The sequence below is a fragment of the Balaenoptera physalus genome (assembly GCF_965194825.1).
Source record: "Balaenoptera physalus genome assembly, chromosome: 15".
NCBI lineage: Eukaryota > Metazoa > Chordata > Mammalia > Artiodactyla > Balaenopteridae > Balaenoptera > Balaenoptera physalus.
In genome coordinates, this window is record NC_138894.1 from 52,592,450 (window position 1) to 52,616,432 (window position 23,983).

A 23,983-nucleotide genomic window follows, 5' to 3' on the forward strand; every position below is an offset into this window, starting at 1 on the left:
CTGAACAACTGGTTATTGAATGCAGGCTGCCCCATGAGGCCAAGGGCAATGCCTGGGTATGAGGCAGGAGATAGATGGGCCCCAGGCTGAGCATCTGGAGTTTGTCCCCTCTGGACAGACACTCCAAGATGAAGAGGAGACGAGTCCTGCCCAGATAAGAGACCACATATTTCTCATTCTCGAGGTCAAGGAGACCTTCCCAACTATACATGTGCAGAGAGGCTCCTTGGAGGTAAAAAGGGAGTCATGTCAACCTACCCATAGGCCTCTTCACTGGAATCCATCTTGGCTAAGAGATGGGCGCACACACATGGGAGGACCCCGAGATAAACCAAATACAGACCCAGAACCAGGCAAAGCAAGATGATTGGCCAAAGGAAACGCAGAAGAAATGCCCCATATAAGTGATTCAAACTACCATGAGGGCACGACTCTCTCTCTGAGCCAGCCCGTGTGAGTCTATTCACACGTACTCTTTTTCCTCCTAATAAACACTTTACTGGTTTCACTACTTTCTCCTTCTGGAAATTTATTTCTACAAAGCTGACGGGCCAGGGCCTTGTCACTGGCCACTGGCCCCTGGTGGTCTAGTGGGTAGGATTCAACGCTCTCACTGCCACAGCCTCACTTCAATCTCTGGCCGGGGAACCGAAATCCTGCTTCAAGCCGCTGCAGGCCAAGGTCACCCGAGATCAGGTAGAGCCATTAGCAGCTACACTGCCAGCACTCAGTGACTGAGTGCATCATCCCCAAGCGGGTGTGTGTGCTGGGGTGGGGAGGGCGGGGCAGGAGGGAACGCTGCAATGTCCACTAAGATAGCAGTTACTAACGGCTGATGGTTGAGTTATTTTCCTGCTTTGTTTTTTGGGTTCTTTAATACTTTTATGTTGTTCCAAATGTTCTAAAATATATTAGGAGACAACTGGCAATCTATCACAATATGTATTAATTTGATAATCAGTAAATTTACAGTAAAAAAAAAAAAAAGAAAAGGAAGTAAGAGTTGTTGCTGTTTGGTAATCTGTACACTCCTAGAAGATTTAGGACAAAACTTTCTCTTCCCTTGTAATTCTTATAATTCCCACTGCGTTGCAGATACATATGAGAGAAGGTTTGTGCCCTTGGCTACACATTCCACAGCATGGATTAAGGGCTTAAGTCAGAAGCTACTGTTACACATTGCCTGTTAATAACTTCAGTGTTATTAGTGTGATGTTAAGTACATGCCAGTTAGTTTAAATTTTAATGCTGGGGTTGGTCAGGTAACTTGCTATCAAGAATCACAATGCAGAGTGATCAGCTGGCATTACATAAAAAAGGCAACATTCCAGGGGCAGTTTCTACAAATCTTTCTACCATTCAGATCAATAAATGACACTCTGCTAACTATTAGGGTATTTTATTAATGGGATTTTATTGGTGAATTAGTGAGTTATTAGTCAACCTATGTTCAAAATATATATTATCACTGGTGAAATTAAAAGTATTCAACATATGTGGATTGGCTTGAATGACTTAGAAACACCCCTCAATCCTTGTACAAACATAAGAATCCAGCAAATCATAACATGCACTATTAGAGACAACATTAGGGGTTTGATTCTTTAATTGGTCCCACAGTTAGCTACTGGTTTCAGAGGAGTTCTGACTGAATGATGCCATGTCTTTCTTCAGTGAGTTTTGCATACAAGATGAAGTGTAAGCACTTAAAAGAATCCCACAGAGTAGCAGGATTCCTCTGAGTTTACAGAAAGTTTGAATGAACTGCTTTGGGCCACTTGCTAATAAATGCTTGGTTAATAATTGCCTTTTGTGTCCCTGAATTTTGCTTGAAACCTGCTTTTATTATTACCTGGTAGCAAGTCTGTGACAGAGTAGCTAAACACACCACCTCCTTAATAATAATAATAGAGTCATGAATGTCTAAACTGGCTTAGGCTCATTTTGCAACATGCACTCTGCTAGCCAGGCCAAATACAGGGGACATCAAAAGAGGATATTATTCTTATCCTTCCGGAACAATCTACTGATTCAAGAATATTGTCACATTCTATTTTTAGGAGTAAATATATTGATGTCTTCATGTAATAATTCCTCCCTTTCACTCTATTAGTTAATTCATTATCAGCTGGTAGTAACTCCTGGCCAATCAGTGTTCCTCATCAGGAGTCCACAAGCTACAGCCCAAATCTGGCCAAATCTGGCCAAATCTGGCCAGCCATCTGTTTTTGTACAGCCCACAGCTAAGCACAGTTTTGATGTATTAAAACGGTTAGGAAAAAGGAATAATGTTCATGACACGTAAAAGTTATGTGAAATTCAGATTTCAGCATCCATGAATAAAGTTTTATTGGAACACAGTTTCATTCATTAGTTTACGCATCATCTATGGCTGCGTTTATACTATGATGATAGCATTGAATAATTGTGAATGAGATTATTAGGCCCATGAAGCCTAAACTATTTGCTATCTGGTCCTTTATAGAAAAAAAGTTTGCTGAACCTCTCCTTTTGATGGGATATACCACTGAACAAGTCAGGATATAGGCTCAGTTCTCATATGAGCTTAGTTTCTGGAGGGAGATAAGAGAACAAACACACAGAGAAATACCCAACGGCAGTAAGCGCTATGGAAAATAAGGATGATGTGATAGGGACTGACGCCAGGTCTACTGAGATGGAGTCCAACAAGGTCCTCTCTGAGGAAGTGATATTTGAGTGGGGAATGGAATGACAAGAAGACAGCCACGTGAAGACGGAGACTCCTCAAGCTTTAAGTATCAGGGAAGTAAAAAGATGGCCAGTGGGGCAGGTGTATGGACAACAAGGGAAGAGTGATACAAGAGTTCATGTGCTCCGCTTGTTTCTAAAGATTGTCAGCGACAATAAGAATCTCCCTGGAATGTGGTGGCAGCAGCTGAAGAGTCGGTCATAACCACTTGGTCAATGTAAAAGACAGTGTCAAAAGGGCAGACAGGCTAAGAGATTCTACCATTTCCCTCAATTCACACCTCCAGAAGAGGCAGCAAATCATCTGCAAAATTCCCCTCTCTCCTCCCACTTTTCACCTCTGAAGCATCTGAAAAAAGATGTGAGTAAATGAGTGGAAATCAGTCAAAGTAACACATAAACCTTGCAACATGCCAGGTCCATGAGCTACAAACTAGAAACATAGGAGCTGAGAGATCACTGGGGTTCAATTCCCCCCCCCCCATTCTCACACTGCTCCTACTCCAGGTGGGGAAGCCAGCTTTGTCTCCACACTCATTCACTGTCATGGGTTATACACAATGCTGTGTGGTTGATGGTCCGGGAACATGAAGGAAATTCAACCCAGGCCGTCACTTCAGTTGTTACAAACGTGTTCACAAATAATAACACGTGATCACTCTGAGCAACTTCAAAAGCTTTACATAAAGCACCCGACTTTCGTGCTCTCCCTTTGTGAGCATTTATATATATATTTAATGACTATGGTTGGAGGGAATATGAATTTTTAAAATCGATAATCCTATTAGTACAAGCAAAGAAGTCAGTACCTTTTCACAAAAAAACAAGCTTCTCAAAAGGGGAGAAAGAAATGTAGTAAGGTTTAAAAAGCTGTTTTTAACGTATTTCCTAAGAAACCAAAAATAGAACTGACAAGTACAATTTCCAAAGAAACTTAGATCTACTTACTCTATTATTAAATTTTCCAGTTTCAATTTTTTAGAATAACTAATTTAAGGGGTAAAAAAACCCTCTTACATGAGATAAAATTAAATTCCCCAGTGAACTGTGTTTGTGATTCTTTTATTAGTGAAAATTTACTTTCATGAACAAAGAAATTGCCAGGGCTGCTCTCAAACAGGTTGATACCGCATTTTGCAACCAACAACACATTGTGAGTCTTATATAACCAGAAATGCCACCATAGTCTGCTGAAATTGTGCAAATAATAATTTCCTGGCACCTAAATTTACTTAATAAAGAAAAGTAATTTCAGTCACTAGGAATTAAAACTTAGTAGAGAGACAACAGTAAAGTCATTCTTCTGTAACATCATTGTATTCCACTCAGTATCTTCAGTACGAGGAAGGAACATGTGGTTGAAAATTGAGCTCATATATAAAGTCCTAAGTAGTTGTATGAGAGGAAAATGTCCACATTTGGGGCTAGACAGAGCAGACATGAAAGAAGACCATCAGGAAACTCTGGGAATATACAATCAATTCAGGAGCCTCAAAAATCACATGTTCCCAACACTGCCCCCATGATTAAGCTATAGAAGAGGGGCAGTTAAAGGTTAGCCCTGAGTGAGAACCCTCCTCCCACCTTTGACTACCTAACTACATTCCATTCCAGAAGCTCCAGGGCTTCAGATAAAGAGGTCAGGAGACCAAGAGTATAAAGCATATTCTCCTTCCTTTTGCCTGTCCAAATTCTAACCTTTCTTTCTCAAACTCCCTCTTTTTTGTGAAGCCACATTCACAATCCCTGCTCTCAAGACTCTTCACAGTCTAGCCAGAGATATGAACATACTTCCAACCATCTAAGAGATTGTGTCTATTCTGACAAAATGTTTTAATAAAGTGTAAAGGGATTTGGGAATAAAAGTTTTCCTAGTACCCAGAATTGACAACCAAGTATTATTATCACCAAATTCTAAAAGGAGAAATGAACAATTAGAGCCAGGGGCTTCTGAGAAGGAAGATGAACAGCTGCACCCAACTTCCGAGCTTTAAAAGAATCTGAGAAGGGGGAGGCAAGTCACAGGCACCTGCAAGGGCAGCTTGGTAAGTGCCATGTTCTTGGGGAATACACTGCCTTGCTTAATGGTGAACACAAAGTGCTAAGAATATAAAAACCGACTGCTGATTCATTTAACTAAAAGTCAGATGTAACCATACTGGGGAAATGAGGGAAGGAATATGTGGTATAAGTACTATAAGAGTTATGACTTCACCTATCATAATAGAAAGTCAATAGATAATAGCTAAAATTAATGATTTAAGACATACCAGTTTGAGTATATTATTTTGAAATTGGGAGGAATGCCCAAAGAAATCACTAAAACAGTGATTGAGGAATGAGATGGGATGGGTTGGAAAGGGGTGCCTGCCTTTTTAAAAAAAATATAGTTTAGCACTATTAGACTTTTTAAACATGTGCAGGTATTATTTTGTTTAAAAAACAAAACTAGCGGGCTTCCCTGGTGGCGCAGTGGTTGAGAATCTGCCTGCCAATGCAGGGGACACGGGTTCGAGCCCTGGTCTGGGAAGATCCCACATGCCACGGAACAACTAGGCCCGTGAGCCACAACTACTGAGCCTGCGCGTCTGGAGCCTGTGCTCCGCAACAAGAGAGGCCGCGATAATGAGAGGTCCGCGCACCACGATGAAGAGTGGCCCCCACTTGCCGCAACTAGAGAAAGCCCTCGCACAGAAACGAAGACCCAACACAGCCATAAATAAATAAATAAAAATTAAAAAAAAAAACAAAACTAGCATAAAAACAGAAGACAATATTTTTATTTAGGGAAAAATACCTAATAATTTTTGTGGACCTTTTCTGTGAGCTGTTTGTCCAAAATGTCTAGGGTAACATGAGTATAGCTGATAGATAATAGCTGGTCTTAAATTCCTACTGGTCTTAAGCTCCTACAGTTTAGTGAGTATTCTAATGTGAGGGCCAAAGAAAGGGGAGTATATGCGTATGTATGTCAGTAAAGCCCATAGATTAGAAATTAAAGTAGGGGTTTTGGGGCTGGAGAGTGGAAGGCTCTCATGCGCAGGCCCCGAAGTCACAGAAGCAGATAAAAGCCAGGCAGACCCACCGAACAAAGTAGAGAAGCATAACATTCAGGGACACAAGAACACAGTGGCCCTTTGGTGTTGGCACAAACGGTGCTACACATGTTAATTGGCCCTGGGAGATTCACTGCTGAAATTATAGACAGAAATCATCATCAGGAGAAGGTTAACTTTTGTTAAATACCTTCCAATTAGAAGGAGAAAAAGTAAGGGATGAGTGTAATATACTTTAGAAAGAATACCATCTAAAATAGTTTAGGTTAAAAAAAAAATTCTGTAACATTCCTATTTGGCTGTTCAGCAGCAAAATCAAGTATTACAAATCAGATTTAAAGGAATGGAAACTGCTGTCAAAAACAGAGCTTTGGCTTATCTTACCAATGTTGGTCACCTTGGTTGACCATTTTATATGGCATTTATGGTTCTGGTATGCAATACAAATTTTGCCTTTATCATCCTTAGCTATCCAGAAAATGGCAATACATAAAATTGTATTTCTAATAGACACACCCAGACTAGAGTTAATGCATTATCTATAATAATCATCCTCTACATTCGTAGTATCTTATCCATTTTATACTTTCCAAAGAAATACTTTATATTCATTTTCATAGCTCTTCCTCTTCATTATCTTGAGTTTCTCTTACTTTAATTCAATAATTACCATATATATATTTTTAAATAACTCAGCTAATATATAACAATAGTTGACTTCTATACCTGTCTAAATATCATCCTAGTAATGTGTCTAAAATTATATTAATAACTCTTCCCTTGGTAATATCCAATTACTTTTTATGGTCCCTAATTGACCATTTGTGTTGCTTTTTTCCTTTAACGGACATTCTGATGTAGATTTGACACAGTGGTTTTGTCTGGGGCATGTTCTGATGGAGCCAAGGGGCAAAGTGAACATTTTGACAGAACAGTTTTGAGCAATCTACACCAAAATATAGAAACAATTTTTATTATAAATTACAATAACACCAGCAGTGGAGAAATGGGATGGAGTGAGGCTCTGGGATGGCATGGGGCCCAGGAACAGGATGAGGATTTCTTTTTTGCACATTTTATGGTAATTTTTAAAGTTGGTTTCTTATTTAGAACTTATCAAAATATTCTAGACTCAAAACAATTTCATCAGTATAGACTGACAAAGACCATTAAGCCATTATTCTGACTCTTTATATATCTCCTACCCAACTCTCTTCCTATTGGATTTTCATGCCAGTCTTAAGTACTATAAATAAGATTACGGACATCATGACTTTTCACCCAAATACTTCAGAACACAGCTTTGAAAAATAAAGACATTTTCCTACATAACCATGATGTTACTATCAGACCTAACAAATTTAGCACTAATTCCTTAATATTCTTTAATACCTAAGCCATATTCGAATGTCCCCTATCAGTACCTCAAATGTCTTTTACAGCTGGTTTGTCCCAATTAGGGAAGAAGAAATCAGTCTATTTTTGTGACAGAAATATGGAAAAATATTACAAATATAAGATCTAGATGTAGATGTTCATTGTGCTCTTACCTTACTTTTCTATGCATTTGAAAAGTTTTATAATATAATGATGTAATTCTTTTGGACATTGTATCTGTGCAAATATGTCTATATATGTGAAAGAGGTGGGAAGTTTCTAACTCATGCTACTGAGCCCTGTCCTGTTTGACATTGTCATAATTATTTGGACAATTATATAGAAAGGATATTTATAATATTTCTCAGTTGATGAGCTGGGAGAAACAATGAGTGTGTTAGATAGCTGAATCAAGATCCAAAAATGTAACAAGAACTGGTAAAGAAATGAGTGGTGATACATAAAAATATATCCAGTGTTCAACAAGAGCTGGAAGCAGAAGGTCACAGGTCAATAGATGTAGTAATGAAGAAGGGACCTAAGGATTACCATCTAGCTTTTGTGACAGCTAGAGCAAATGGAACTGTTGGAAGCATTAAGAAAACAAAATAGGGTTTTTGTTTTGTTTTTTATTATTAAGAGGAGCTGTTGCTCTCCCTGCTTATGAGCTGCATCTGTCAGCTTTGTCAGAAGATATTACCATGGGCACTATTACCATGGGCACTGGGGTGGTAAATGTGCAACTAGGGAAGGAGAGGGAGTGGTATGGGAGGTGGGACTACAAAAGCCAAATTGTCGTAGAATCTTGATTTAAGTTTCCATTGTTATGGAAGGCAGAGACTGTATTACTCATCTTTGTGTCCACAGTTCCCAGCACTCTACCTGACATATAGCAGATACTTCACAATGTTCATGGAATGAATGAATTCTTTCCTACAGGCTACAGGCAATAATCTATGCATCAGCTGATGTATTGAAGACTTACAGTCCTCTGGATGCTCTAAGGCAACACCATGACCACATGGAATATACATACCTTGGGTCTCTTTGCCTGGCCAACCAAACAGCATGATGTCAATAATTGAGGCTGCCCCCAGATAAGAGCATCAACAATGAGGCATCACTGGACCAATGGACTAGGCTCCACTTTTGCCAGATGACTGTCTAAACTGGAATGTAAAGCGGCAAACATCTCAGGAGAGAGGGTCATGTGAGTGTGTTTTGGCGTATTAAGACACTGTGTTTTCTATAACAATTTAGGCTGGGTGGTTCAGACTCAGTGCTCTTACATGTGTTCCAAGGATTTGGGGAGCTATAATTTTTTGCAAAATGGCCAGTAAGTGTCGATAAAGAGCCACCCGGATATCCTGCCACAAGATTTCTTCAGCCAGCGTCCAAGGTGCATCAGCTTTCCCATGGGGCAGAGTAGGAGGGAAACGCTTTTGTTCAGAGTACTCTCCTGGTACCAACCCTCCTCTCTTGCCTGAGGCACTGGTGATCAGATGTGACACAGCTCCCAACCGTCTTATCATGGATAGGGCATGGTGATACCTGGCATTGCCTTTAAGTGTAGTTTCCTTCTGCCTCAAGTCCTAGAAAACTTTTGTTGTCTCTGAAGTGTAAGAGTATGTGAGAGATAGAGTTTGTACGTGTGTATGATACTAGATAACTTCTCAGGTCCCTTCTAGATCTAAAGTTTTAGGATGATTGTTTTGATAGTACTACCTAACAATGCTATTCCAGCTTTGGAATTTGTGATGACTAGCAGTATTCAAAACATATTCTTGATTGCAGAAAATAAGGCAGAGGACCATATAGGGAGATAAAAAACCAAAAAGATGTGAGTGAAATATATAAATTTCAAACCATTAAAAAGGCAATACCATTTAACCCAATTTGTCTATACGGTGTCTACAAGATTGTTAGTTGGAAAGGAAGGCTGTTTGTCCCAAGGGGCACTTCAGAAGAATAAACATAGTCGCAAAACCCCTAGTTTCCATTTATATTGATCAAATTATCTTAACTTCTCTTTAATCCATTGATATTTTCAGTTTATATTGCCCCTTTGCCAAATCTCTTATTTTCTGCATTGTTCTCTCATGCATACTGCCAAGGCCACCCAAGGCAATGGCCTTCCAACAAGAATTTCTGCCTCCAGTCTGTCATCTCAATTAACCCTGCACATTCCATTAATGACTCTTTCTAAATCATTATGATTGGATCATTCTCACACACACACACACACACACACACACACACACATACACACACCCAGCTCAAAGTCTTCAATGTCTCCTTGCTGCACAAGGGATTAAGTCTAAACTCATAAGCCTGGCAGTTAAATCCTAACCAATCTGGCTCCAGCTCACTTTGAAAATCTCTCCCAGACAGAAAGTCTAAACTCCATGTAGCCTGAACTATTCCTGTATTCCCATGTGGTTCACTTCTGGAAGATGCATCCTGGCCCTACCACCCTGTCTTTTATGCAGTCCCCTCCTTCACTCTGCTCTGAATATCCTAATTCTACCCACCCCAAAGTCCAAATCAGACTCTGTAGTTTTAACCTCTTCAGCCAATAACTATCTTTTGGTCTCCTGAGGTTCTACCACACTTCTTTACCATTGGACAGCATGCTCTCTATACTGGTAATTAACTTTCACAGGCATAGGTTTTATTTCCTTGGGTAGATTATAATCTCAATGTCAAGGACTTTTTTTTTTTTAATTTCCCAAAGTGCCTCGCACAATGCTTCACACGGCAGGTGCTAAATAAATATGGAGCACTCAATGAATGATTCCACGGGGACATAGAGAAGAGAATGATGGTTGCCAAGGGGGTGAGGGGTGTGAGAGGCGTTAGATTGGGAGCTTGGGATTAGCAGATGCAAACTGGTATATGCAGAATGGGTAAAAAACAAGGTCCTACTGTATAGCACAGGAAACTGTATTCAATATCTTGTGATAAACCATAATGGAAAACAATATGAAAAAGAATGTATATATATGTATAACTGAGTTACTTTGCTGTACAGCAGTAAGTAATACAACATTGTAATTCAACTACACGTCAATAAAAAAAATAAATACATAAATGAATGATTCCAAACATTTGTGAACCACTTCTTTTTGTCTGAAAACATCACCTGACTTCAGGACTTTCTTTCTAGCTTCATCATGCCATGAATAAGTTTCTCAATTAAAAAATAACGCACTCCTCAAGTGTGCCTGCTTCTGATACAGTAGAGGGTCTCAGAGACAGAACCTGGCAAACAAACCCTCTTGTAGCATTTAATAAAGGTGAGTCACTTTATAGACAAATGAGCACTATATTCCAGAAATTGTCTCTTTCCACTGTGATTGAAAAGGAAAAACTCATTGACCTTAGATATATTAAACCAAAAATATATACTCAGAAATCATAGGTAACTTTGATATGTGGGCATGAGTATGGTCTTAACACGTGCTATGTGTCTGGTCAATATCCTCCATACTCCAGATGTGCTCCATGGATAAGCAAAACCTACATCACTTGGGAGCTTGGGTTAGAAATGCAGAGTATCAGGCTCCACCTCAAACTTACTGAATGAGAATTCTGCCTTTTAACAAAATCCCTAGATGATTTTAAGAGCCTTGAACAATCCCAAAATGGGCATAGATTATTGCACAGGAGTTTTTTGGTTTTTTTTTTTTTTATGTTGGCACCAGTGAGTATAGGATTTCTCTCCTTTCAAAATAGCATATACCAGTGGTTCAACACTTGAGGGACCCCACCCCCAGGGTTTCTCACTCAGTAGTTCTGGGGTGGGACCCCAGAATCTGCATTTCTAACCAACTTCCAGGTGATGCCAATGGTGATGCTGCTGGTCCAGGAACCACAACCACTGGCTCACATCACCTAAAAATAACATGCGGCATATTCTGGGAATTTTGCTTCAAGTGCACTCCCAGTAGAAGGGAGAATACTGAGATAGCAAAGAGGAAAGAGCAAAAGAAGTGGCAGCAAAATGTTTCATTTATGTTACAGGAAGGTAGCTGTTAACATTCCTTTGTACACAATGGGGTAAAAATAGTTGAAGAAATTACTATAGCAACAGCTATGTTATCCACCAGATTTTTTCCTACTGACATTATTCAGAAAAGGAAGCCCATCTTATAGAAATTCTATTTCAACACTGAGACTTATAAAAAACAAAAGCTATAGGAAACATATTCCATTCGTTAAGGACTATGGGAAAACAATACAGATTTAAGATGCTTTTGAAAATGACTCTCTGAGGCCTGGATTTGGATTCTTTGGTCAAGCAGTGAAATAAAAATGAGTTTTTAGATCTATGATTCTAAAACAAGAAGAAAAGGAAAGCAAACCAATGTTGCAAATGTCTTATAAACTTTTAAATTAAAAAAAAAATCTCAAATACCTCCTTTTTTAAAACTAAGACTCTCAAAATTATAAATAAAACAATATATGTATGTATAAACCAAAGAGCTCCACCTAGAGTTGGAAGAAAGTGTTATTACTTAACACGCACAAATACAAATAACAGAGCACTATTTACCCATATCTTATCTATACTCTTTTTTGCTTATGGTGAAAATATCTATTTTTATGAAATCTTTATAAAAAGGATAACTCTCTGAAGTGTGAAATATTGTTAACTAAAGAACTGAGTTTTTAATAATGCTGTAACCTATGTTTCTTCTAAAAATTTGGCAGTAATATTTGTTACTGTGGATGATCTAGAAGCCATTGTCTTAAAGCAAATTATTTAAAAGTTGGGATAGTGTCTAAAGCATCAAGGAGAAGCTTAAAAAATGGATTCTTACCTGAACTTGCTGTATGAACTTGAGCAACTCACCTTCCAGCTCTGAGTTGTCTCATCAATGAGGGTTAAATAAGATCAGTGGTTCTCAGCCCTGACTGCACATTGGAAGCATCTGGGAGCAATAGAAAGAAATTGATGCCTGGGTCCCAACCCCAGAGATTGCGATTTAGTTGTTCTACTATGGGGCCCAACCTAGTTGCCATGAAAAAGCTCCCCAGGTGATTCTAATATGCAGATAGGCTGCTTTGGATCAGTGACTCACCAAGCTCTCTTCCACCCCCAAGCCTATTATTCTAGTTAGTGGTTCTTAAGCTTTAGGTACTTCAGAGTCACCTGGAAGTCTTGTTAAAACACAGATTGCTGGACTCACCCCCAGGGCTTCTGATTCAGTAGGGGCCCAAGAATTTGCATTTCCAACAAGTTGCCAGTAATGCTGATGCTACTGGTCCAGAGTCATACTTTGAGAATCACTGTTCTAGATGGTGACCTCAAAATTCGATTTTCTGAATTCCTTGTATTACTTTCCCTCTACTTTATCAAACCACAGTATGGCATTGTTAATTAGTCTCCCTGATTCCAAGCTCTCTTCCTCCAGTTCTTAGCCCACCCTACCAAGTTAACATCCTAGCCCCCAAAATCCTGTGTTACTCCCGGCCTAAAACTTTTCAATGACTCCCCAACACTGACAGAAGACAAGACCAACTAACGTGACACGCAAGGCTTTTCACAGTTTGACCCCAAACTTCCTTCCCAGCCTCAATTGGGCAATTCAAGGACAAACAGGACACCACCTTCCCTTCAGGAGTCTTGAGATGTGTGGTAGGCATTGTTGAGCAGTGAACCCAACACCATTACCCTCCTCACTGTATAATACATATTTTTATTTTCTATATATTATGAGGTTTTGAGATCTTAAAAAGCCTTTCTAGCTGGAGAGAGACTGCCCCTCCTGGGCACTTGTCAATTCTTAGAGACAGCAAAGAACTCAGCCCTGAGCCTGCCTTTAATATGCAAACTAACCAATCCAGAGCCCTACCTCCTTCATGGGGCCCTGCATCCCAGGAGGAAATTGTCCTCTCCTTTAAATTTCCCAGGGTCAGATTTCAGGCAACTGGGGACCACCCCTATAGTCCAAAGCCCTCCAGAATAATTCCTACTAGCCAATCCTAAACTGTTCACCTGCCCTGCCTTGCCTTACCCTCCCCACAGGCACCCCAACAAAGGCTCTGGCCTAACCCTTCCCCTCACTCCATCCTGACTCTCCTGGTGTTGTCCCCTTGACCCTGCATGGCATGCCATGCCTTCTGTCTCTAGGACCTGTGAGCATAATAAGCTTTTTTTCCTGAGCTTCAGTGAGGCTACCTCAGTTAGGTGGCTGACCATCTCATAAAAGAACACAAAACACTCACCTTCCTTACCAGTGGCCAGGAATGCTGATTCAGCTAGAGATGGCCAATGGCATATACATGGAAGTGTGCTGCAGGCTTGTGGGAAAGTTTGCTTCCCAAATAAAAGGGAACAGACCCAGAGCCATTCCTTCCTCCAGCCCTGAGTGTGGCCGCAATGTTGGAAGTTGGAGCAGTCCTTTTACAACCACGAAGGAAAGAACAAGAAAATCCCACAGACCCAGGTCCTGACGTTGAGGATCAGCTAGCCAAGCACAACATCCACTGACCTCCAGGCCCCTTTATATCCGAGAAGAACAAATCCCTGTTTGTTTGAGCCACTTGCTTTATACCCTTGCTTACAGCTGACGGCAATCTCTGGGGATGGAGGTGGGAGATAGTAAGCAAGTAATTCTTCAACACAGCTGTGCTAAGTGACTTGAAGAAGCAGAGCATGTGGTGAGAGGGGATAACAGGTGAGTTGGGAGAGGCCTGGAGATATAGCGGGCAGAGGGGAGAGCTTCCGCAAGACTCCTAAGAGAGGAAGCGCATGGTGTGGCGAGGGGACTGAAAGGCCCGTGAGAGGGAGAGCAGCAGAAGAGGCCAGAAAGAAGGCAAGGCCTGGCCTCCTCCCCAAAGCAGGAGGGAGAACTTTCCACTGTGCAGCTCAGCTCTCCATTCCCAGCCTCCACCCTTGTACCTCCCATCCTGTGCTGAATTCACCTGTTTCCCTCTTTTCCCCCAGTTAGACTGCTTGGACTTTTCACAATACCTTTAATCATCTCTGTACCCCCAGCATCTAGCGAAGGGATGCGGAAAGACACCTAATAAATATTCACCGAATGAAAAAATTATCATGATAGGCTATTTTAACTATTTAATCCAATAAGGGGGCTAACTCATGACTGTTTTTGAGGCCCAGTTCTGCAGTTGAGTCCCACGACCCACTCAGTATGCCATCTGTACATGATTGGATGAGATGCTTGCTCCATTAGAGCCTTATGGGGGTTAAAATATTAGGTGACCTTTGATGAGCCTGTCAGCTCTACAATTTCCTGATTTTTGAGTATTTTTTAAAATCACAAGGAGCTTGATGTTATCACCCCAGCAAAAGAGAGAGGCAGAAATAGTTCTATTATGCTTTGAAATAGTATCCATATTTGTTTTTAAGCAGCAGGTTGTGGGTTATTTAATTTCCATTTCTTAATTTTTTAATAATTGACTTGATTCACTTAAATTATCTAAATCAGTCCAATTGCTTGCTTACAAATTACAAAGGAGAACCAAACTTCCTCATCCATGAGTCCTTATTTTACTCAGCATTTATTTGAAAAATACTTCATAGATTTTATAATGAAAAGTGAATCACCAAGTTTAAATTTAAAATGCACATAGCCTTTAACTCACGTCCAGGAATCAACACTTCAAAAATACTGGGCAAGGCAAACACTTAATGTCAGAGTCGTGGTGGAGGCGGCAGCAGGGAGCAGTATTTTATTGGTCTGAATTGTGGCACATGATGGTAATAAAAAGTGGACTGATTTCAGTTGGTTGTTTTCAGGTTCCCTGCACACACGCACCCTTATTGCCTGCACTCCACCCTTCATGCTGTTCCCGCCACGCAGGTTCAGGGCACTGGCAGCCTCTTTTTCACCAAGCAGCCCTCAGCTCAGATGTCACCTCCCTGGAAAGCTCTTCCCTGACCAGTCCATCTAAAGTAAGAAAACCACCACTCTCTTCACGGCATTTACCACTATCTGAAAATATCCAGTTTATTTAGTGTTTTCTGTGGGGATCCCCACACAAGAAATTGAACGTCATCTCTGGCTCACTGCTGAATCCCAGCACCTGGACTGTGCCTGGCACACAGAATAGGTTCCAAATAAATAAGTGTGGAATAAATGAAAAATATATACATATTCCTATGTACAAGAATGCTCATGTAACGAGATTCATAATAGCAAAAAGCTGCAATGACCTGAATGGCCAATAATAGATGAGTGATTAAATAAATTATGATTTATCTATACACTGGAATACTCTGCAGTGATTTAAAAGAACCTTTACTGCCATGAAAAGATATTGACAATATATAGTACTGTGAAATTTTTTAAAGTTTCAGAACAATATGTGTGGCATCATCCCATCTTTATAAATGATAGAGATAAATGTAATTATATGGGTATATATAGTTGGGTTTTTTTTTACAATGAAAGATTATACCATATGCATTTTTTTAAACATATATACATGTTTTTATACACATAGGGAAAAAGACGTGGAGGACTATGGTATTAGGAGGACAGGCAGGGGTTACATCTCTTACTCCATACAATTCTGTATCATTTGAATTTTTGGAACACCCATGTAAACCTTTTGCAAATTAAAAAAATATTTACCACATTTATTTTGTAGTGAGGTGACTGAAATGAGTTTCAAGCTTTTGGAAATATGAGATATATTTTTCAAAAGTATTTTATGTTCACATTTTAAAATTGTAGATTAACTTTAAAATAAATAAAAATAAATACTAAGAAGTTTATTTTATTTACAGTATTGACTTTTATAAAATGAATTAGTCTCACAACTGCCAAAATTTGGAAGCACCTCCTTCAACAGGTGAATGGATAAACCAACTGCAATATAACTATACAATGGACTATTACTCAGCAATTAAAAGAAATGAGCAAAACCCAGAGAATGTACAACACCAAGAGTGAGCCCTAAGGTACACTATGGACTTTGGACAATTGTGATGTGTCAGTGTAGGTTCACCCTTGGTAAAAAAAAAATATATATATATATATATATATACCACTCTGGTGAGTGATGTTGATAATGGGGGAGGCAATGCATGTGTGGAGGCAGGAAAATTTCTATGCCTTCCTCTCAATTTTATTATAAACCTAAAATTGTTCTAAAAATAGCAAAGTCTTTTAAAAAAGAAATGTTAAAAAAAATGTTCCTGTAACTTTTTAAACTAAAGCTATACAATTATCGTCTAACCAAAATCTGTTTTTGAAATAAATTCCAAAATCACACATACACACAACACACACACACACACACACACACACACACACACACACACACAGAAAAGAAATAAACTATGAAGTCATGGAAAGACATGGAGGAATCTTGAAGGCATATTTCTAAATGAAGGAAGCCTATCTGAAAAGGCTATATACTGTATGATTCCAGCTATATGACATCCCCAAAAAAGGCAAAACTATGGAGACAGTAAAAACATTAGTAGTTGCCAGGGGTTATGGGAGAGGGAGGGAGGGATGAATAGATGGAGCACAGGGGATTTAGGGGACAGTGGAAGTATTATTCTGTATGACACTGTAATGATGGATAGAAGTCATCATATATTTATCAAAACCCACAGAATATACAACATGAAGAATGAACCCTAATGTAAACTATGGGCTTTAGTTAATATAGTGTATCAATATTGGCTCATCAACTGCAGCAAATGTATCACACTCATGCAAGATATTAATAATAGAGGAAATGAGCTGGGGACAGATATATGGGAACTCTCTGTACTTTCTGCTCAATTTTTCTGTAAACCTAAAACCACTCTAAAAAATAAAGTCCATTAGTTTTTTTAAAATGTGTTGCATTAACTTTATTAAATATAATTAACTAAATTAACATATTTAAAATGTAAACTTTAAAGCAAAAGTCATGCATTTAAGTACTTTTAATAAAGATGTTATATTCCAAAAGAAAATAAATGACTTAGAATTTGAGGTCTAAAACCTGATATTAGACCTCTGACTCTACTATAGATATTTTTCAGTTTCTAGTTTTCCATTAGAGTAATTTACGTCAAATAGGTTATACTAAACTTTATTTTCCAAAATTACATCTCCTCAATGAATTTTTGTTCTCCTGAAAAATGTCCTAGTCTTCTCTATTTCCATAGAACATCCAATGGAAAACATACACGCACACACACACACACACACACACACACACACACACACACACACACATACATACACACAAATAGAACATCTAATGGAACTTTCTTAATAACACTATTTGTGTAAGAAGGGCTTCAATGAATAAGGTATAAAAATATTAGCAAAGTGCTTTGAGATTCTCAGATGAAAAGTTAGGAAAAACTAGCAAGTCTGGTAACATAGAAATTCATGACACTAATGGTCTGTCAGAGAAAAGGTATTTTTACAAATATTAAATAACTTTGAATAAGACACTACCTAATTACTCACGAAATCCATTACTTCATTCCAATCCACTACTGTAACAGCTGGAAATTTAAAACAATGGCATTTCATAGGTAAAGCAAAATGCTGTTAAAATTTCACATTTCATACAAATGCTATCTTTGGAAGAGATATATACAACTATATTGGTGAATACATCTATTCTACTTCTGACTCAAACTATGAACACATTTTAAGTACATATATATTGTCTCTGTATAGAACCATAGAATCTTATGGACAGGATCTTTGAGGTCACCTATACTAACTTACTATCCAATGAGTTAGATCTTCTATAACACCTTTGACTGTTATCTACACCAGAAGTCTGAAAATTTTTTCTGTAAAAGGCCAGACAGTAAATACTCTGGATTTTGTGCCTATCCAGTCTCTGTTGCAAATACTCTGCCACTGTAGCTCAAAAGCAACAGCAGACAAAACAGGAACAAATGGGCATGGCTGTGTTCCAATAAACCTTTATTTACAAAACAGGAAGTAGGCTAGGTCTGGCCAGAAGGCCACAGTATGCCAGCCGCTGATAGAGACCCCTCCCAGTTATTTATAAAATTCCATTAGATACATTAGACACCTTTACAGGAAAATTCTTTGTCGGGGGGACTGAAATAAGCAAATTCACCCATTGCTATAAACAAAATATTGCCTTCTGAAACAAGAGAACATTTATCCTTTGCCATGTATCAGCCCTTCAAATACTTGAAGTAAACAATCATGATTCCCTCAAGTAGTACTCTCTCCAGTCTCAATATCCCCCACGCCTTCAAGCATTCCTCCTGTTATGACATAGTTTTCCAGACTATGTGACCAACTGATCATCCTGTTGTATACATACTCCAGTCCATTAACTATCCTTTGAAGTGCAGAATACAGATACATGACATATGGTTTTCAAAATATGTAGTAATCAAGATGGAATTTTAATTTTAGAATTTGGCTCACTGTCTCCAAATACAAATGTTTTTAGTTTTCTGGGGTTTTTGTTTTGACAAAATTACCATTTAGTCTTTAAGAAAAATATATTTTGTGTAGATATAGCCAATGGTTTATTCCCAGTGTCATAACTCTATACATTAATTTAAAATGATTACCAAGAAATAGAGAATATTTTTTGTTTCATTTTGAAAAAAAAAGTAGTCTTAATAAAACAATAAATTCAAAATGGTTCCTACACATCAAAAAATGTTGGCAGAACTTACCTCTACAATTGGAATCATATACTGCAAATTACAAAAGAAAACCATCAGTCATTTTTTCAGAGAAAATGAAGCACAGAAGGGGAAGAAAACACACACACATCTGCAGTGTGTCCTTTGATGCTGCTGGCCTGTTAGCAAGAACAGAGCATGGCTGCTACAGTCATAGCCAGGCTACCTCTAAATGATGTTCCTTATTGTATTCCACATTTCAATAACTTGGGAAGAAACCACATCCATGTTTTTAAAGACAATTTAGCTCTAATTTCCATGACTTACTGTCATAGCATCCTAAAAAAAATTTTTTTAATAACAAGAAGAAAAAGGTCCATATTTATATAGCTATAAATGCACCACATTTGGTCTGACTTTACAACCCATTTCTGTAACTTACTGTAGTTTAATTTTTTGGATAATTCAGTACCTTAAACAGTATATTGTACATAGTAGATACTACAGGAATAAATTCATTCTTTAAAGTATAAATATTTTTATTTGTAATGACATCCCAATTCATAATGTTTGTTGAGCTTGACTTACAATCTCTTGGTGTCTGCTTCCTGCTTGCTTGTCATCACAAAAGCTCTCCCTGGGTAATCTCATCCATGTACGTGATTTCAAACACTATCCACATACTGATGACAACCAAATTTGTTTCTCTAGACTGGTTTTTCTGCAGGGGTGACCCATATATCTAAGAGCCTAGTGGCACATCCACCTGGGCAGTCTAACTGCCACTAAAACAACATGTGCAAAGATGGAACACCCTGGGTCATCTAATGATAGGGAATGTTTATTGATTATTCATTATGTTCCACACACTGTGCTGAGTGTTTCACATGGATTTTCTCACTTAATCTTTACAGTGCCATTAAACATGGCAGGTTAATTTCCTTTTACCTGAAACCCCATTCAAATGATAGCATCAGAATATGAAATATGTAACAGACATCATTCATTAACTACCTAGTACCCATTCCCCTGCCCTTCCTCCTGGACAAGAGAACACCAATTTTGTTCAGGGCATCAATATGTCAAACTGATATCTCAGAGGATTAACCAAGATGGCGGAGTAGAAGGACGTGCTCTCACTCCCTCTTGCGAGAGCACCAGAATCACAACTGGCTGCTGGACAATCATTGACAGGAAGACCCTGGACTTCACCAAGGAGGATACCCCATGTCCAAGGACAGAGGAGAAGCCACAGTGAGATGGTAGGAGGGGTGCAATCAGAGTAAAATCAAATCCCATAACTGCTGGGTGGGTGACTCACAGACTGGCGAACACTTATACCACAGAAGTCCACCCACTGGAGTGAAGGTTCTGAGCCCCACGCCAGGCTTCCCAACCTGGGGGTCCGGCACCGGGAGGAGGAATTCCTAGAGAATCAGACTTTGAAGCCTAGTGGGAATTGATTGCAGGACTTCGACAGGACTGGGGGAAACAGAGACCCCACTCTTGGAGGGCACACACAAAGTAATGTGTGCATCGGGACCCAGGGGAAGGAGGAGTGACCCTGGGGGAGACTGAACCAGACCTACCTGTTGGTGTTCGGGGGTCTCCTGCAGAGGCGGGTGGCGGCTCTGTTTCACCGTGGGGACAAGGACACTGGCAGCGGAGGTTCTGGGAAGTGCTCCGTGGCGTGAGCCCTCTCAGAGTCTGCCATTAACCCCACCAAAGAGCCCAGGTAGGCTCCAGTGTTGGGTTGCCTCAGGCAAAACAACCAACAGGGAGGGAACCCAGCCCCACCCATCAACAGTCAAGTGGATTAAAGTTTTACTGAGCTCTCACCGCCACAGCAACAGTCAGCTCTACCCACCACCAGAGCATCCCATCAAGCCTCTTAGATAGCCTCAACCACCAGATGGCAGACAGCAGAAGCAAGAAAAACTACAATCCTGCAGCCTGTGGAACAAAAACCACAGTTACAGAAAGATAGACAAGATGAAAAGGCAGAGGGCTATGTACCAGATGAAGGAACAAGTAAAAACCCCAGAAAAGCAACTAAATGAAGTGGAGACAGTCAACCTTCCAGAAAAAGAATTCAGAATAATGATAGTGAAGATGATCCAGGACCTCGGAATAAGAATGGAGACAAAGATTGAGAAGATGCAAGAAATGATTAACAAAGACCTAGAAGAATTAAAGAACAAACAAACAGAGATGAACAATACAATCACTGAAATGAAAACTACACTAGAAGGAATCAATAGCAGAATAACTGAGGCAGAAGAACGGATAAGTGACCTGGAAGACAGAATGGTGGAATTCACTGCTGCGGAACAGAATAAAGAAAAAAAAATGAAAAGAAATGAAGATAGCCTAAGAGACCTCTGGGACAACATTACACGCAACAACATTCGCATTATAGGGGTCCCAGAAGGAGAAGAGAGAGAGAAAGGACCAGAGAAAATATTTGAAGAGATTATAGTCGAAAACTTCCCTAACATGGGAAAGGAAATAGCCACCCAAGTCAAGGAAGCGCAGAGAGTCCCATACAGGATAAACCCAAGGAGAAACACGCCGAGACACATAGTAATCAAAGAGGCAAAAATTAAAGACAAAGAAAAATTATTGAAAGCAGCAAGGGAAAAACGACAAATAACATACAAGGGAACTTCCAGAAGGTTAACAGCTGATTTCTCAGCAGAAGCTCTGCAAGCCAGAAGGGAGTGGCATGATATACTTAAAGTGATGAAAGGGAAGAACCTACAACCAAGATTACTCTACCCAGCAAGGATCTCATTTAGATTTGATGGAGAAATCAAAAGCTTTATAGACAAGCAAAAGCTAAGAGAATTCAGCACCACCAAACCAGCTCTACAACAAATGCTAAAGGAACTTCTCTAAGTGGGAAACACAAGAGAAGAAAAGGACCTACAAAAACAAACCCAAAACAATTAAGAAAATGGTCATAGGAACATACATATCGATAATTACCTTAAACGTGAATGGATTAAATGCCCCAACCAAAAGACATAGACTGGCTGAATGGATACAAAAACAAGACCCATCTATATGCTGTCTACAAGAGACCCACTTTAGACCTAGGGACACATACAGACTGAAAGTGAGGCGATGGAAAAAGATATTCCATGCAAATGGAAATCAAAAGAAAGCTGGAGTAGCTATACTCATATCAGATAAAATAGACTTTAAAATAAAGAATGTTACAAGAGACAAGGAAGGACACTACATAATGATCAAGGGATCAATCCAAGAAGAAGATATAGCAATTATAAATATATATGCACCCAACATAGGAGCACCTCAATACATAAGGCAACTGCTAACAGCTATAAAAGAGGCAATCGACAGTAACACAATCATAGTGGGGGACTTTAACACCTCACTTACACCAATGGACAGATCATCCAAAATGAAAATAAATAAGGAAACAGAAGTTTTAAATGACACAATAGACCATATAGATTTAATTGATATATATAGGACATTCCATCCAAAAACAGCAGATTACACGTTCTTCTCAAGTGCGCACGGAACATTCTCCAGGATAGATCACATCTTGGGTCACAAATCAAGCCTCAGTAAATTTAAGAAAATTGAAATCATATCAAGCATCTTTTCTGACCACCACGCTATGAGATTAGAAATGAATTATAGGGGAAAAAGCGTAAAAAATACAAACACATGGAGGCTAAACAATACGTTACTAAATAACCAAGAGATCACTGAAGAAATCAAAGAGGAAATAAAAAAATACCTAGAGACAAATGACAATGAAAACACGACGACCCACAACCTATGGAATGCAGCAAAAGCAGTTCTAAGAGGGAAGTTTATAGCTATACAAGCCTACCTAAAGAAACAAGAAAAATCTCAAGTAAACAATCTAACCTTACACCTAAAGAAACTAGAGAAAGAAGAACAAACAAAACCCAAAGTTAGCAGAAGGAAATAAATCATAAAGATCAGAGCAGAAATAAATGAAATAGAAACAAAGAAAACAATAGCAAAGATCAATAAAACTAAAAGTTGGTTCTTTGAGAAGATAAAAAAAATTGATAAGCCATTAGCCAGACTCATCAAGAAAAAGAGGGAGAGGACTCAAATCAATAAAATCAGAAATGAAAAAGGAGAAGTTACAACAGACACCGCAGAAATACAAAGCATCCTAAGAGACTACTACAAGCAACTTTATGCCAATAAAATGGGCAACCTGGAAGAAATGGACAAATTTTTAGAAAGGTATAACCTTCCACGACTGAACCAGGAAGAAACAGAAAATATGAACAGACCAATCACAAGTAATGAAATTGAAACTGTGATTAAAAATCTTCCAACAAACAAAAGTCCAGGACCAGATGGCTTCACAGGTGAATTCTATCAAACATTTAGAGAAGAGCTAACACCCATCCTTCTCAAGCTCTTCCAAAAAATTGTAGAGGAAGGAACACTCCCAAACTCATTCTATGAGGCCACCATCACCCTGATACCAAAACCAGACAAAGATACTACAAAAAAAGAAAATTACAGACCAATATCACTGATAAATATAGATGCAAAAATCCTCAACAGAATACTAGCAAACAGAATCCAACAACACATTAAAAGGATCATACACCACGATCAAGTGGGATTTATCCCAGGGATGCAAGGATTCTTCAATATACGCAAATCAATCAATGTGATACACCATATTAACAAATTGAAGAATAAAAACCATATGATCATCTCAATAGATGCAGAAAAAGCTTTTGACAAAATTCAACACCCATTTATGATAAAAACTCTCCAGAAAGTGGGCATAGAGGGAACTTACCTCAACATAATAAAGGCCATATATGACAAACCCACAGCAAACATCATTCTCAATGGTGAAAAACTGAAAGCATTTCCTCTAAGATCAGGAACGAGACAAGGATGTCCACTCTCACCACTATTATTCAACATAGTTCTGGAAGTCCTAGCCATGGCAATCAGAGAAGAAAAAGAAATAAAAGGAATACAAATTGGAAAAGAAGAAGTAAAACTGTCACTGTTTGCAGATGACATGATACTATACATAGAGAATCCTGAAACTGCCACCAGAAAACTGCTAGAGCTAATTAATGAATATGGTAAAGTTGCAGGATACAAAATTAATGCACAGAAATCTCTTGCATTCCTATACACTAATGATGAAAAATCTGAAAGAGAAATT

The 23,983-nt window shown here is 38.9% G+C and overlaps 1 protein-coding gene across 1 annotated transcript in view; it reads right to left on the bottom strand.

Annotated features, from left to right (window-relative positions):
• The window catches only part of ACYP2 (acylphosphatase 2), a 176,323-nt gene that overhangs the window by 120,771 nt on the left and 31,569 nt on the right, over positions 1–23,983 (bottom strand). The gene's annotated exons all lie outside the window — the stretch shown is intronic.